The 15,704-nt window shown below is 31.1% G+C and overlaps 1 protein-coding gene across 1 annotated transcript in view; it reads left to right on the top strand.

Moving 5' to 3' along the window:
• The first annotated feature begins 1,835 nt into the window (after positions 1-1,835).
• Sell_1 (uncharacterized) overlaps positions 1,836-15,704 on the top strand; it is a 28,231-nt gene continuing 14,362 nt past the window's right edge. The window contains exon 1 of the mRNA XM_011182026.3: positions 1,836-2,080. The gene's annotated coding sequence lies outside the window, so the exon portion shown is untranslated. The remainder of the gene's footprint in view (positions 2,081-15,704) is intronic.

Genomic DNA, 15,704 nt, shown 5'->3' with positions numbered 1-15,704 from the left:
AGTGTCGATTAAATCATGTTTTATGTAAATTAGGCCACAGAAAAATTAAACGAACATATTCGCATGGCGGTAGCCATAATGCAGTGGTTAGAATCAACTCATACTACTACCAATATACCCAGATCCTGCATATTCAATGTTTCAAAAAATAACAAAAAACTTTGTATCTGATAGATGTGATCTCAGGCAAGATTTGTAAACCGTCGAGAAATTTTTTGGTCTCGAAAAAACCTCTCTTAAAATGTATTAGTAGTTCTAAGTTGATTAAAAGACTTTCGGGTATCTCCCTCAAAGCATATATTTTCGCTTCAAAATGATAGTTTAATGCCATTAGCTTGATCAACTCATCTCTATTAATATTATTTTACATCCAGTGATTTAGTTGATTACATTACGGCAATATAACGGGAAATGAGGCTTACAATAATAATAACATAAGGGAGAAATTCATAATCGTAATGAATTTAAAGATGTTCCACGTTTACAATTTTATTGAAGGCTGAAAAACTTTAGACAAAACTTCAGGTTCGTTGCTAAAGTCTTTAGTTTGAGTAAATTAAAAATGTAGCAATAATGAGGGTTTCAAATACTTTTATTGTCTTGAGGCATATAAGAAACCACATTAGTGGTGTCATATTAAAATAATGTATGAATGTAATGTATGAACCATACAGTGTACTCTATTCATATTGCTTTGAATGATATAAAACAAAAGACTTAAGCTGCGAACTTGCAAAACAAACATGAGTCAAAGAAAACTTAAGGGATTCATAAATTAATTTTTTTTTTGTTATTAATGTATATACTGTGGGTCTATTATTTAGAGGTCCGAGAGTTCAAAACACTAGGGAGAACATTTTTAAAATATATATAATTTTTTGTGGGTGTGCCATAGTAACTCTTTATGTAGAGTTTATACATAATAGTTGAAAAATTCATAAATCGTTTAAAGAAGCTATTTTTAGTTAGAATGCTTTGTCGTTACACCTTTTTGTTAGTTTGCAAGAGACGTTGAATTATAATAACAGTGAAGCTTACGCGTTCTAGTTCTAAAAGATCCATTTTTGATGAGATGAAGTAGTTTCATGCTTCGTACCTTCGCGTCTTTAGCTCATGAGACTCTCTATTTTCAAAATGCCATTGAACGGCGCCGAATAGATCAGTATGTAGTACCTTTTTTTTTACCACTGATTACCTTACACATTACCCATGGAGGGTTATACTCTTATTGTTTCTCGTCATACCGGCCGGTTGCAATTTCATTTACATATCTCATCGATCATGTGACTGTGATGCAATTAACTCACCCCACTTCGCCGAATTACCGAATTTGCTTGCTTTCCTTATTAATAATTGCAAAAGTAAAATAATTATTTTCAAAATTCCAAACAAAAATTCAGCCACTGGCAGTTTTTGATAGACCAACAACAACAAACAGCGTCACTGTCAGCGTCAACGGCAACAGCAACCGCAGCATAACAGTGCAGTCGCAGCGAAATGCAACACAACATAAGTCAACGGTTCGGTGCCTGAAGTGATGCGCTCGTCATCGGATGAGTGTGCAGTCGACGGCGCTGCCACTGCGCACATGAAGCCAACTGCGGCTAATCGTTTGGTTGGGCTCAGCTGTGGTGACGTTTACAGTCGCGACGCGGCAGTCAGCGAAGCAGCATAAAGTGTGGTGTGTGGTGTGTGATGATCATGATGGCGCTGCCGCTGTCGCCGATGTTCGAGTTGACTGTGTGGCCGATGGTAGGCATGGTGGTGTGCTGGTGTGGTGGTAATGATGTTGGCGTGAGTGAAGCGCTTTTTGGGGACAGCTATAAACTGTGGTAAAATCGTTGGGGCGTTCAGTTGGTAAAAGTGTTGCGTTGCGTATGGTTTGAGCTGAAACTAACGCAAGTGTTTTCAAATCACAAAACATACATATAATTGAATATATTTTTTACGTTTGCTACACAAACGTTCAAAAGGAACTGTGCATAATAAGATTAAAAAATCTCCAGAGATATCTATACAATAAAAATAAATTCACTGGTGTATATAGCAGCTGTGTGTACAGCAAAAAAGCAACAAAAAGGTGAATATCCTTGCGTTTACAGTGTACTTGTGTATGTACGGAGAGGATTGATTAAAGGACTTTATTTTTTGTGTGGGCGTGGCGTTTGAACGTGCTGTTGAGCATTAACTGTGTTTTTTCGAAGTGTTCTAAGAGTAGTGGTACTACTAATTTATATATTTCTTTACAATACAATGCAAAACAAAGGGCGCAAATGGTTTTTTCTGCTTGAAAATTTAGAAAAAAAGAAAAATTTTGTTACGAAATTGGGATTAAATTTTAACCAAATTAAAATGAATTAAGAAAAAATAGTATAAATTTAAAATAATGGAATAAATATAAATAAATTAAAATTTAAAAAATAAATGATGTAAAGAAAATTAAAATTAAAAATTTCCAAAATAAATCAAGTGAAAGTTTACTAAAAAAAAAAAAAAATTAAATGCAAATAATAAAAACCAAAAAATTAAAATTTATAGGAATTACATCAAAGACAGTAAGATATATTAAAAACGAAATGAAATAAAAAATAAATATAAATTAGATTAATTCTAATGAAAAAAAAAATACAAAATAAATTTTATAAAGGATAAAAAATGTAAAATAAATATATGATGAATAAAATAAAAAATAAAATAAAATAAAATAAAATAAAATAAAATAAAATAAAATAAAATAAAATAAAGTAAAGTAAAATAAAATAAAATAAAATAAAATAAAATAAAATGAAATAAAATAAAAAATAAAATAAAATAAAATTAAATAAAATTAAATAAAATAAAATTAAATAAAATAAAATTAAATAAAATAAAATAAAATAAAATAAAATAAAATAAAATAAAATAAAGTAAAATAAAATGAAAAATAAAATAAAAAAATATTGTAAATAAATTAAAAAAGTTTACAAAAACTTAAATTAATATATTAAAACACCATAAATTAAATATTTTTAAAATAAAATAACAGAAAATAAGTAATAATAAAATAAAAAATAACTATAAAATCAGATTAATTAAAATATATTTAAAAATAGATCAAAATAAATATTGTAAAAAATTAAAACAATAAAAAATACGTAAATTATAAATTAAATTAAATTAATATATAACAATAATATAGAGCATCGAAAAAAATCGGTAACTTTATTAAATATTAAATAAATACTGGTTGTAATAAAATATAAAATAATTTAAAATAAAATAATTATATTAAAATTGTTTTATTTAAAAAAAATTTTAAATCATAAATTCAAAAAAAATAAATTGTTGAACTCAAAAGATACCTAAGAAGAGCAAATATTATAAATAACAGAAAAGAAACATAATTTATATTAAAATTATTTAATTTCAAATAATATGAAAACAATTTAGATAAAAAATTTAAAATTAATTGTTATTAATTTAAAAATAATATAAATAAAATGTAAAATTTACCAAAAATTAATCTCAAATTCATTAGAAGTCACATTAGCTACCTAGTCTTATAACTTTTCACCCACAAAACAAATCACTCAAGCAATTACTTCGTATACTACTTAGGCAAACATACTTGCCACAATTTTCTAAGCCGCTGAATTCAATGTGTGTCATTCACTTAAGCATGCGATTCATTTGCAGTGCACGTTTTTCCTCCACTTTTTTCTCACAACAAGATATGCATACAGAAAAGTACACGGCGCAGAGTTAGCAGTTCGTTAGCACTAGTGCAACTAGCTGCTGCATATCTGCTAGAATCTGTGAGATGAGGAGCATAACGATACATGTGGTTGAAAAAAGAGAAATGAATTTCAAATTGCTGGCGTGTTTGTATTTCTAAGAAAATCAAGCGCAAACGTGCATTGTACAAAAATTTGCAAAAACTTGGTAAATAGTCTAATTTTAGTCAAAATATTTGTTTTGTATTTTTTCTGAGTCATTTGTAAGCACTCGTGGCGCATGCGCCAATATTTGCATGGAATTGCAATTTGCGCATGCGTACAAGCGTTTGTGCATATTTTAGCGCAAAAAAGGCAAAAACTAAAATAAAAAATGCAAATATACATCATTCTATGTAAATATTTGCATAAATAATTTTAGTTGACTCTATACTTAGGTCTCTACGGATATGTGCACTTCCACGTCAGAGCGACAGCTGTGCGAGATTTTTTTTTGCTCTTTTTTTTGTTCTGAAAACGTTTCACTCTACAGCTGCTGCATTGCATTCGTTGACAGCTAATTTGCATGTATCTTCTAACACATTAATACCGAAATTTGCATAAAATTTTTTTTTGCATATAAATTTTAATTATGTTTTAACAATGAAAAATAGTTGTTTCGTATAAAAATTTTGCTGCAAATATTCTCAATTCTCACTTATAATTTGTTATGATTTTACATATACATATGTTTTTATGAGACATAAATTACCATACCCTTTGGCTAGTTGCAATGTAACACCCCACTCCACACATTAGACAGTATCATCGTCGCTATAATGAAGTGTGGCAATTAAAATTGCTATTTTTATTATTATTATTGCATTCGAAGAGCGTTTAGTTAATTAAAATTGGTAATGTAGTAATTTTTCTCTGTAATGTATTGCAAATTGTTGGATTTTTTATGTTTTTGGAATTTGCAAATATGTAATTATATAAATAATATGCAGCCAATAGTACCAGATATCGAGATCCCTATTGAAGATCCGTTTTAATTGCAAACAAATTCTGAAACCTCTATCATAAATCCTTCTTAAATGCGAAATAAAAATAATTTGGAATCATATGTGTCGAATTTCTGATGGTTTTATATTGAAGCAATTGCTTACCTTCAAAACAGCTCCGCTTTTACCAGTACTCTTCTCTGAAAGTATATTTTAAGTTTAACCTATTGTTAAATCGATTTTGGTGTTCTGTTGTAGAATAAGCTTCAATAACTTTTTTTGTTTAAAATAATAATCACAATTTCTGTTTAGACTCCGAAGATTTCAGGTCGGTTAAAAATCGCTTGAGTATAAAATTCTTCCTCTCAATCAGTTGCCGTGAAATCGATAAAATTCAGATCTATGGTTGTAGTTACAGACCATTGGAAGACTCCTTAATAAATAAATAATTCATATATAATCAAAAATTTTAAATTAATGACTTCTAAATTACTACTGTTGAGAATTATTGATTTCTCAAACATATCTCAATAGTTAAATCTCTAAGAAAAAACCTTTTTCTGGTAGAAAATATAATAAAATAAAGATTTAAAAGTATTTTTGTACTCAATAACACTACAACTATTATTGAGAAATTATTAAATAATTATTGAGAAATTGTTGAAAGGCTGTTGAGAATGGACTTCAAACTTCGTGAGTGTTGAGAGAGTTGTTAAAGTAAGGAAATTGCTATTGAAGTTTTAAAATTACAGAATTAAATTTAAATTATTCACCCAAATATTAAAAAGTGTACTTTAACTTCAGAGAACTTCAAACTAATTATTGAGAAACTGTTGAGATGCTATTGAGACATATTGAAAATTAAACCCTGTAGTTTTAAATATTTATGAAAGTAAGGCAATTACTGCAAAGGTTTTATAAATTCAAAATTCAATTTAAAGTCTTTACTAAAACATAATAAAGTGCACTTTAACTCTATAAGTATTGAGAAACTGTTGAGATGCTATTGAGACATATTGAAAATTAAACCCTGTACTTTTAAATATTTATGAAAGTAAGGCAATTACTGCAAAGGTTTTATAATTTCAAAATTCAATTTAAAGTCTTTACTAAAACATTATAAAGTGCACTTTAACTCTATAAGTATTGAGAAACTGTTGAGATGCTGTTGAGTTACTATTGAAAATTAGTCCGTGTGTCCTCAAGTACTCTTCTTCTAACAAATAGGCTGCAAAATAGCCAATAACAATTGAAAAATACTTTTTAGCATAAGAAAAAATCAACTGAAATGATGTCGTCAAGCCAATTTACGCCTATCTCTTTAGTTGATTGTAAGTAAAAAAGCAACAACAATAACGTGTAAACATTGGTTTTTAGTGCAGGCCTGTTTGTTTAAAAAATTTCTACTTCAACTTTATTACCGCAATTGCCAGTCAAGTCGACAGTCGTCAGCACTCACTCACTCATCAGTTTGCGTGATTTATAGTGCAAATATGTTGATTTTTACTGACGAACAACACGGATGTGCAGCGCTACTGCTGCATTTATATTGGACTATGCTGTTGCTATTGCCGATTGTCCACACTTGTTGTATGTACATTAAGTACTTTCTTTCGACAAGTCCGATGACTTGCCAGATTTGTTTCGCCTATTAACTTGCTTGCTTTCGCTTGAAGTTTGCTAGGAGAATTCTTACTTCCTACTTAGTTCACTTAGAAAGATGTTTAGGAAAATATTTTTAATGGCAAATTATGGAAACTATGAACTACCGTTATATTAAAAATTTAATTCAATTTTTTTCATTATTTTTTTTTTAATTTTGTTTGAATTTCACAAAAATTTCACTAACAAACAAAATGCCTACAGCAGCCACATTATTAAAAATGTTGCTCGTAATTTTACTTTGAAGCTTTTCTCTGATGCCTTGGCATTTTATACGCAAGAAAATGTAAAAGGAATTCATCTCCGCCAAAAGGAGGCAATTTGACCACTCCACACAGGGGGGGGGGGCTACTGTAGCCCATTTGTATGACAGTAATGATGATGATGACGATGATGATAATATTGCTGCCGATGACTATGTAGATAATGTGACGGAGTACAAGTAAAACCTGCTACCAAATATTACACTCACTTCAAGTGAATTTTTTTTTTCCTTTATATTGTAATAATTGTGCTTGTTGTTGCAATATCGAAAATGTTGCTGTAAAGTAAAAGTAAGTGGCAGCAATCAGCTTCATTGAACAGGCAGCAAATACTTGGTACTTCAGCTCCTGCACGTACCACCTCCTCATGCCGTTAACAACTTTGTTTTTTGTGCCTTTTTGTTGTTGTTGTGTTTTGAGAGATGCTTGCCACTTCAGTTCAGTTATATGCATTGTAGACTAGACAGCGCAAATGTGAAAAAAAATTACAAATAACACATATTAACTTGTGGAAAAGTACATTAAAAAAAAAGCTGTGTTGTTATAGTTGTTACTGGTTGCTGCTGCTGTTGTCGCATTTGCGGCACTCGGTTACTGGGACATTTTACTTTTCAGCCACTTTTACAAACTTGTTGCGAAATTTTGCAAAGTAGAAATATACGAGTACATATAAAAAGGCGCTCCAATACCGGATTGCACCAATACTGGGTACTGACAAGTTTGGCGCGAAAAGCGCGAAAGGAGCGCTGCTGTTGTTAACGCAATTGGAAAATTACTGTTTTTAATCAAGTGACTGCGTGCGAAATGCATCCGTTTCGCTGGCAAAAAATAGCCGGTATTGCTTGCTAAGTAAGGATTAGAGGGGACAATAATTTTGCGTAGTCGTAGTTACTTTTGCTGGTCTCTCTATGTAATATAAAATAAGAAATATACAATTTTTAAAGATAAGAAGTAGAGTGAAATAGACTGCGAGAGATGCTGACCCTCTGCCACTCTGATTTGTTGAAGATTTCTCGATTCTTTCGTAAAAACAAGACATTATCTACGATGATTATTAATCTGCGAAAGTTATTCTTATTTGAATTCTATTCTTAAAACGTTCTCTTCAAATTATCAGAACTATAATGCACAAGTGAAAGAATATAATCTTTAATGCGGTGAAATTTAGCACTCTTTGATATCTCTCTCTCCTATACTTTACTTTTATAATCCAGCGTATATTTGATTCTGTTCAAGATTCATATTTTTAGTTGTCTTATAAGCTCTCCAATCATTCTTTCCCGTTTTTGGACTGCTTCTGGTTATAGAACAGGGTTGCATTTTTATTTCAAATATTAGGATTTGTTTATAAGGCGGAATTTCAGGGCAGTAGACATTAGATGTTGGCTGGAAACACAATAATGCTGAGTTTAAGGCTTAAGATACTTTAGAGTCCTAGCTTTAATAAACCACTCAAACTTTAGTATACAATAGTATCTATCTTATACACTTTATCACATACAAAATGTATTCAAAAAATTTCTTAGTGAAGTCAATTAAAAAATATTTCGACGATTTACTAATTGAAGTTGAAAATAATTTTCAATATCTCAAATTTTAGTATACAATAGTCTCTGATATACTTTATTACACAAAAATTTAATTTAGAATATTTTTTTTTTTTTTTTTTTTTCAATTAAAAAGTTTATAATTGACAAAATTAAGATTTCATTTCATTGTTTTCATCTGGAATTGATGTGTTTATGAAGAGATCACGTCTACCTCACAGTTCTACCCTTAATAAACCAATTGTTATTTTTAAAACCTTAATAGAGAATAACAGAGTAACCTCTGAGACACCTTTTCACACGGAAATTTTTTTAGAAAAATCTTAATGGAGTCAATTAAAAATAATTGAACAATTTACTAATTTACTATATTAAGAACCTAATTTTCAACTCGAATTTATGTAGTTCCAGTTGTTAAATATATTTAAAAAATGTCTTAATGAAGTAAATGAAAAAAAACCATTTATTACAATTTACTAATTGACTAAATTATGATCATATTGGTATGAATATCATCAAAAATATTTCACATTTATATGTAGTTGTTATTCAATAAAATTCATATTGCTATTATTTTAAATATTTCTAACTGTTATCAGAGTGTTATAAATATCTAACACTATTTAACAGTAAATTGAATATTTCAAATAATTTTGTAAAATATCATAAGAGTCACAATACCAAACCATCTCACAACAATTGCCAGCAATGTGAAGCGACTGTAAAATGCTGGAAAAAAATATTTAAAAAATTTAAATTTTTTAATTATTAAAAAAAAAAAACAGAAAATATCGCCTCAAAAGCAAATAAAACGAAATTGCTGACATAAAACTCACAACAAATACTTTCGATTATTTTCGCTTTGTACATTTCTAAAATTTTTTTTCTTCAATTTACACTTGTTATTATCAATTGTTATTGTTGTTTTTGTCACTTAGCAGCAGCAGCAGCGCTCGCTTTGTTATTTACGCCTTATTTGTTTACGCATTTTTGTTGTTGTTTGTTGTTTTTGCATTTCATGACTTCATCGCTGCGCAGACTTTCGCGCAATTCATGCGTACCAGAGATGTTGGTTAACCAGGTTGTTGTTGTTGTTGTTGTTCGATTTTTTGGCGCATGCTTTTCTTATACTCTCGTATTTATGTATACAATGTACCATCTTTGTAATCACCACTGCGTTGTGTTGCGGTTACGGCTATGCAACGGTACAAAACCACACCACAGCCTCCACCACAATTGCGCAGTCACGAGTCACGGCCAGCATCGCCATTCAATAAAATCCAATAAACAGTTAGGCTCTGTGGTCGCCATGGACTCGTCCACGTACCAGTTGGAGGCGTCTGCTGCTGCCCGTTGACCAGGTGACGTTTTCGTTGTTTGCCGCAGACGCGACACATTTTTGCCTGCATGAAAACATCATTTTACTTGTGATTTCTTCGCTGGAATTTGTACAGGTTTCGGGTTGTTTTTTCTTCTCCGCTTATTGATATGCGAGAGATAAAATAATGTGTTTTTTTTGCAATTTTATTTGTTACCTGTTTCACCTTTTCACTTTCATTGAAAAAGAAAAGCTTTATATTGCCGCCGCAAGCCTCATCGCAAACAAGCCAACGTTCACCGCTCAATAATTGGCGATTATTTCTATTGTTTGTGGTTTTAATCTGAGCCCGAAATATCGAAATACCGTTGTCCATGTACCCTTATGGCCTCGTCATATTTTTACAAAGGTATTTTATTGATTTTCCGGTATTTAAGGTTCATAAAGTGATTTCCGCATATATTATTATTAATATAACGGTATTTTAATGTGATCATTATTTTGGGTAATTTATCGGAAGTCATTATTAATAGGGTTTCAATTATCTTCCTTATTGCAATGTTAAAAAGGCTCAGTGTTTAATAAGGTGAAGAGCTTGACATCACTGAAATATACCGTAACCATTATTTATCTAATTGGTCAACATGTGTCCTGTCCAGTCCAAGAGTTGACTCAGCCTTTAATATTTATGAAGATTTGCTTGTGGACTTTGGTTCCATTTCCCGCTTGATAAAGTTTTGCATACCCGAAGCATTCTAGGGTGCAACGTCTTTAACTCTCATACCAGACTTCATGAAACAAATCAGTCGAACTTGAGACCTTCGAAACTGGTCGAAAGTTGAATAATATTCTTATACCAGACTTCAAGAAACAAGTCAGTCGAACTTGATAACTTCGAGAAACTGGTTAAAGTTTAATAATATTCTTATACCAGACTTCACGAAACAAATCCGGCGAACTTGAGACCTTCTGGTCGAAAGTTGAACAATATTCAAATCACTTAGCGCAGTGAGGACTATATCAAGCATTAATTAGTTTTGAGTCTGCTTAAGGTTCTTAAGGGCTGTGTTTAAGTATGGGAATTTAGAATTATACCACGCACTACTTCTTAGAACTGAAGGGAAGTTCTTGTTCGCACCAATTCGGTTACAACCAGTGTTATTTCGTAAAAGTACACATTAAAAACATAGGTTCATAGGTTTAAACCTTGTCTGAAGCAATGTCTCAGACTATTGAGAAAGTCTATATAAGTTCTAAGTCATCGCTGTACAGTTAACGGGTTTCATAAGTAGCGTTATAAGTGCCGAAATTCTTTCGAAGGTTTCATATTGTCTGTCGAGGGGCGATTCTATCTTAAAAAAAAATTGATAGATGGTCGGAGTAGGGATCTTACCTGGGTCCCACTATACTATATTGATTACTAGCCTTCGAATAATCGTAAACAGAGCACAATGTTTACAGGGAACTACTTGAATACTTTTTTAACACTGATGCTCTTCAATTTCTTTATTATTTCTCCTTATGCACCCACACATAACCTCAAATGGCCAATGTTACGATTTCTTTTTCAATGTCATGCCACAAGTTACAAAAATAAATAAACAATGATAATGGCTAAAGCAAGTTTATAATGTTAAAAATGGTAGAAATATGTGGACAACGCCCAGCGGTTATCATCGAGATACATATATACATACATGTATATATACTACATACTTATATATATATAGATGCTACATATGTATATAGTGCGGCTCGCAGGCATATTTTGCACGATAAATCAGGAGTGGCGCGCAATACAAGTATACAAGTATTGAGACCATAAATAAGTGCGACCAACAACAACAATTCAGCGAAAATAAATAAATATTGGTTTTTGAGTGAAATCTGTCCATCAACAGCGACATGAAAATGAAATGTCGACAGCAAGTAAACGAGTAAATAACAAATAACAACAACAGCAAAAACAATACCAAATGAAAAGAAATGCAATTGGAAAAACAAAAGAAAGATGGAAAGAAAAGTATAACTTGCCAGTTCAAATGTAGTGCAGCCAAATGAGTTGTATGTATATCTGTACACTAAGTGGTTAGTTGCCCAAGGTGATTGAGGCCGTTGTGGCAAGTTAAGTGCAGTCAATTGAAGTGGCAAGTGAAATGGTTTGTTTGTTTGGTCCGTTTGGCTCGGCCGTTCATCAGCTAATTACAGTGCGAATGTGTGGATGTGTCTTTGTCTCTATGTCTCGGCAATAGAAATGGCAGGTGCTTGGAGGGTGGTAGGATGTAATAGAATCGGCAACAGTAGTTTGTCGGTGCTATGTTGCAAGTAGTTAGCGGCAAAGTGAAACACACACGATTACTGTGAAGTTTAACTGCAATCTTGTGAGGCAGCGTCGTTTCGGGTTTCAAATAATGTTGGTGCTTGATTGCTTCGAGTTAACTCTACAAATTGCTGTAATGATTATTGAAATGAAGTTGAAATTAATATGCCTTCGGTGAGTAGCTTAAGAGTTTAGTGAAGGTTTCAGGGTGTAGTTTGAAGTTTTTTAACGGTTGACTAATAAACCGTTTACTTTTACCGCAATTGAGTGGTTTTAAAGTCTGCGAAAAAGCAGGGTTATGCGTTAGAATCTTTAATGTTATTCCTTCTTGTCTGAAAAATGCTCTTAGAAGAACATTGCCTCGCTATCTTCGGATTTCTAGCATCAGTATTTCCATTATGTAGCTCTCCTCTTATTCAGCGAAGCCATAATATTCCGTTAGTAGTTATATAGAGTCTTGAGAGAGCTATAAAGTCTGAATACTCCTTCTCTTATCCAGGAATCCCATTATCTTGTCGTAATTTTTGCAACACTGTTTTTTGATTTTTTGTTCGAAATCGTATTCTATATAGATCATCGAAGTTCCAGATTCTTATGCTCCTCCACTTCAGACTTATCAAAAGTAGCTAGCATCTCGCTGATTTTTATGAAGAAAAACGTATTTAAAGCATTCAAATAGAAGATAGTGGCTCTTTGGCTCAGAAATCAGTACCTCTAGTTGCTCAAGACAAGGAAAATTTAATAAAAAGTAGTTCAATAAATGACCACTTGGAGGCCACCACTAACTCCAAATGTATAAAAAACCTAATAACCTATGACTTCAAAGGCCTTGAGTATATTTAATTAGTCATATGTAGTCCAAGTAAGTGACAATGAAGCGTAGTTAATTGCAGAAGAGCAAGCAGAATTAATAAAAAACCATTAATTTTTACCTGACAAGTGGCAGCAGGCCAACAATTGCAACACAATTATTAAATTACGTGCAGAACGTGACATTGTTACATTGAAGACACTAAAAAGCGGTTTTACGCTCATCTTACTTGGTATTGTTCTCTCTTTTTTTTTGTATTTGTATTTGCTTGTCACTCCCATTTAAACGTTTCCACAGAACTTTTCTAATTAACACCATAACTTTTTTATACTCGTAATATGGTGGCTGACATGGAAAGGCGACTAACTTCAGTGTTGTTGTATTCTTTTTTTTCCGATGCATTGCATTGAATATGATTTCACGGTGTTTAGTTGTTTTTGTTGTTCTGTTTACAGTAGTAAAAATGGTAGTTGTTTGTGGCACTAAACAAACGTGTTAGTCACGATTAAGCTAAGCAAACTGCCACCATGCAACCGAGTTAAAGTAGAAAAAAGTTTACTGAACAAATGAACGACAAAACGACCGCAAAGCAACCCTGCTGTGTAGCATAAACTCTAATTTAAGATTGAGGGTTCTAGTTTTTCAACTAGTGTTCTGATAACCAGAAAACCATTATTTGTTTTTTATGTATTTTATAATTTTATAATTTTATAAATTAATTAAATCACCATTTGATCAGATTGGGAGTGTCTCAGAAGTCTATGAGGAGTTTCAAGTTTAATCTAAAATATGAAATATATTTATGGAATCATTCCAGTTTTTTTTAAGTTTTCTGAAATCTGAAATCTGATTAATAATTGATAAATCAAAATCTATAAAAACGTTAAATCATCTTAAACATTCAGAAAATAATTAAAAAAAAATATTTTTCATAAAATATCGAAATCTATATAACTAACTACAGAGTGATTGGAGGCACCTAATACTTCCTACTATTTCTAATCAAATTTTTGTTCGAAAAAAAAGGTATTCCTTTTTTCTTAAAACCGATATCGATTTTTATCGACAAATATAAAACGATAAATCGTCTTAAAAATAAAAAAAATGATATTTTTTCATAAAATATCGAAAATAAATAACTATGAACTGAGGCGAGAATGATGGGAAGCACGTAATACTTCCCATATTTTTTTATTATCAAATTGTTGTTCGATAAATGATAAAATTTCGATAACTTAAAAATGAGAAACTCGAAATTAACATTTTTACTTCTTAAAAATATATAAATTAAGTAAAAATTATAAGAATTGCGATATTAAAAGTTAATATTTATATAATATTATTAAATATTAAAAATTACTAAATAAAACTTAATAGAAAATATTTAAAATATAGATAAAACGCGATATAGAAAAATATATTTGGAATTATTTATGTATATTGATTTAAATAGCATTAAAATCATAACTTTATATTAAATTCGAAACATTTAAAAAGTCGATAAAACGTGATATCGATAAATATTTTTAAAATTTTCGATTATGTATATCGATTTAAATAACATTAAAAAATCATAACTTTATATTAAATTCGAAACATTTAAAATCGATAAAAGTATATATCGATAAATATTTTTTAAATCGATTTTGTTTGTATATCGATAGAAATCGATTTTTATATTTTTTAAGTTTAGACTTTATGTTAAAAATTATTTATTTTATTTTTAAATCGTCTACTAGTTGCAGTTTGCAATACTCTGATCTGAAGCAGTCGTTTTCTCTGCATGTTCTGTGTACACAGTACTCACAGTGGTTATGTATTCTAAACCGCATATAGTCACATGTGTTCGTTTGTACGTTAGATACTCTGCTTAAAATATATACAAGACTATATACATATGTATGAATTTTTCGCAATTCACTCACCAAGTCCGGAAGATATGGAGTAGGCGGCTTAGCGGCTCACGCAGCTACTTAAGCCGCATATTCATATAAATAGATATATGTATATATATTTGGGTCTAATACATATTCATATGCTGTGTGTAGACTTTCATATAAGCGTACTGCGCTGAAGCAGCAGCAGCGGTTCCAATGAGGTAAACTGGCAGTCAAACTGGCACTCGCTGCTGATAGACGTTGACTGACGTGCATTTGAAGACGCGCTGATTGCATGGTCTTATTGTCCGCATTGTTGTTTTAGTGTAATTTATTTGCTTTTTTTTTGTTTTTATTTTTGTTGTTGTACAACATGCACGCATGCGCATACACATTTTTGTTGTCGTGAAAATTGAAACCTACTTTATTTGTCGGCATTAAAAAATAAAAAAAAAAAAACAATAAGTAGTAATTCTTGCTATTGTTGTAACAACAACAATAGTGGCGTACACCATATAAATATAAGTAAATTAGGCATGCACGTCTGTCTTGCTAGACATTTGTTTGCGCAAACATTTGCGGGCGTGAGCGTGAAGCCAACAACAACAACAAATATAGAAAAAAAAAATTAATGAAAAAGACACCGAGGCACAAGCGCTTTATACAAAATTTTGTTTATTAGCCATTTTCAAAAGCTTTTAGTACAGCCAGCTGCAGTTGCTGCATTTGTTGCTTCTTCATCGTTGGTTTGGCAATTTTTTGTTTTTGTTTTTGCTACCCCCTTTAACAGCTAAAAATTTATTTTATATTATTTTTTTGTTGTTTTATTTAATTTATTTTTTTTTCTTTTTACTGAATCCATTTCGTTAGCTCATTTAGTTGGAAAAAATAATAAAAAAAATTTTGCACCATATGGTAGCAACAATAGCAACAACCAACTCACCGTTTGGCTTGGCAAATAATAATTACAACACTTTGCTAAATGAGTTTTGTTGCCGCAACACGCCGACCACCTGTGCACACACACACATACAAAGACACACAAATATATTTTGCTTGCCATTTATGGCGCTCTTCTTGTTGTTGTGGTTAGGTCTGTGGTGCGGCACTGCGTATGAGTAACACATCACATGAGGTTCTTACACGCCACCTCATGCACTCGCTTATACATACATATTTGTATGTTTGTATGTATATATGTGTTTGTGTA

The sequence above is a fragment of the Zeugodacus cucurbitae genome, chromosome 3 (genome assembly GCF_028554725.1).
Source record: "Zeugodacus cucurbitae isolate PBARC_wt_2022May chromosome 3, idZeuCucr1.2, whole genome shotgun sequence".
NCBI classification, from domain to species: Eukaryota; Metazoa; Arthropoda; class Insecta; order Diptera; family Tephritidae; genus Zeugodacus; species Zeugodacus cucurbitae.
Note: the sequence above shows the minus strand (reverse complement) of the source record. Positions and strands in the feature narration are given on the sequence as shown.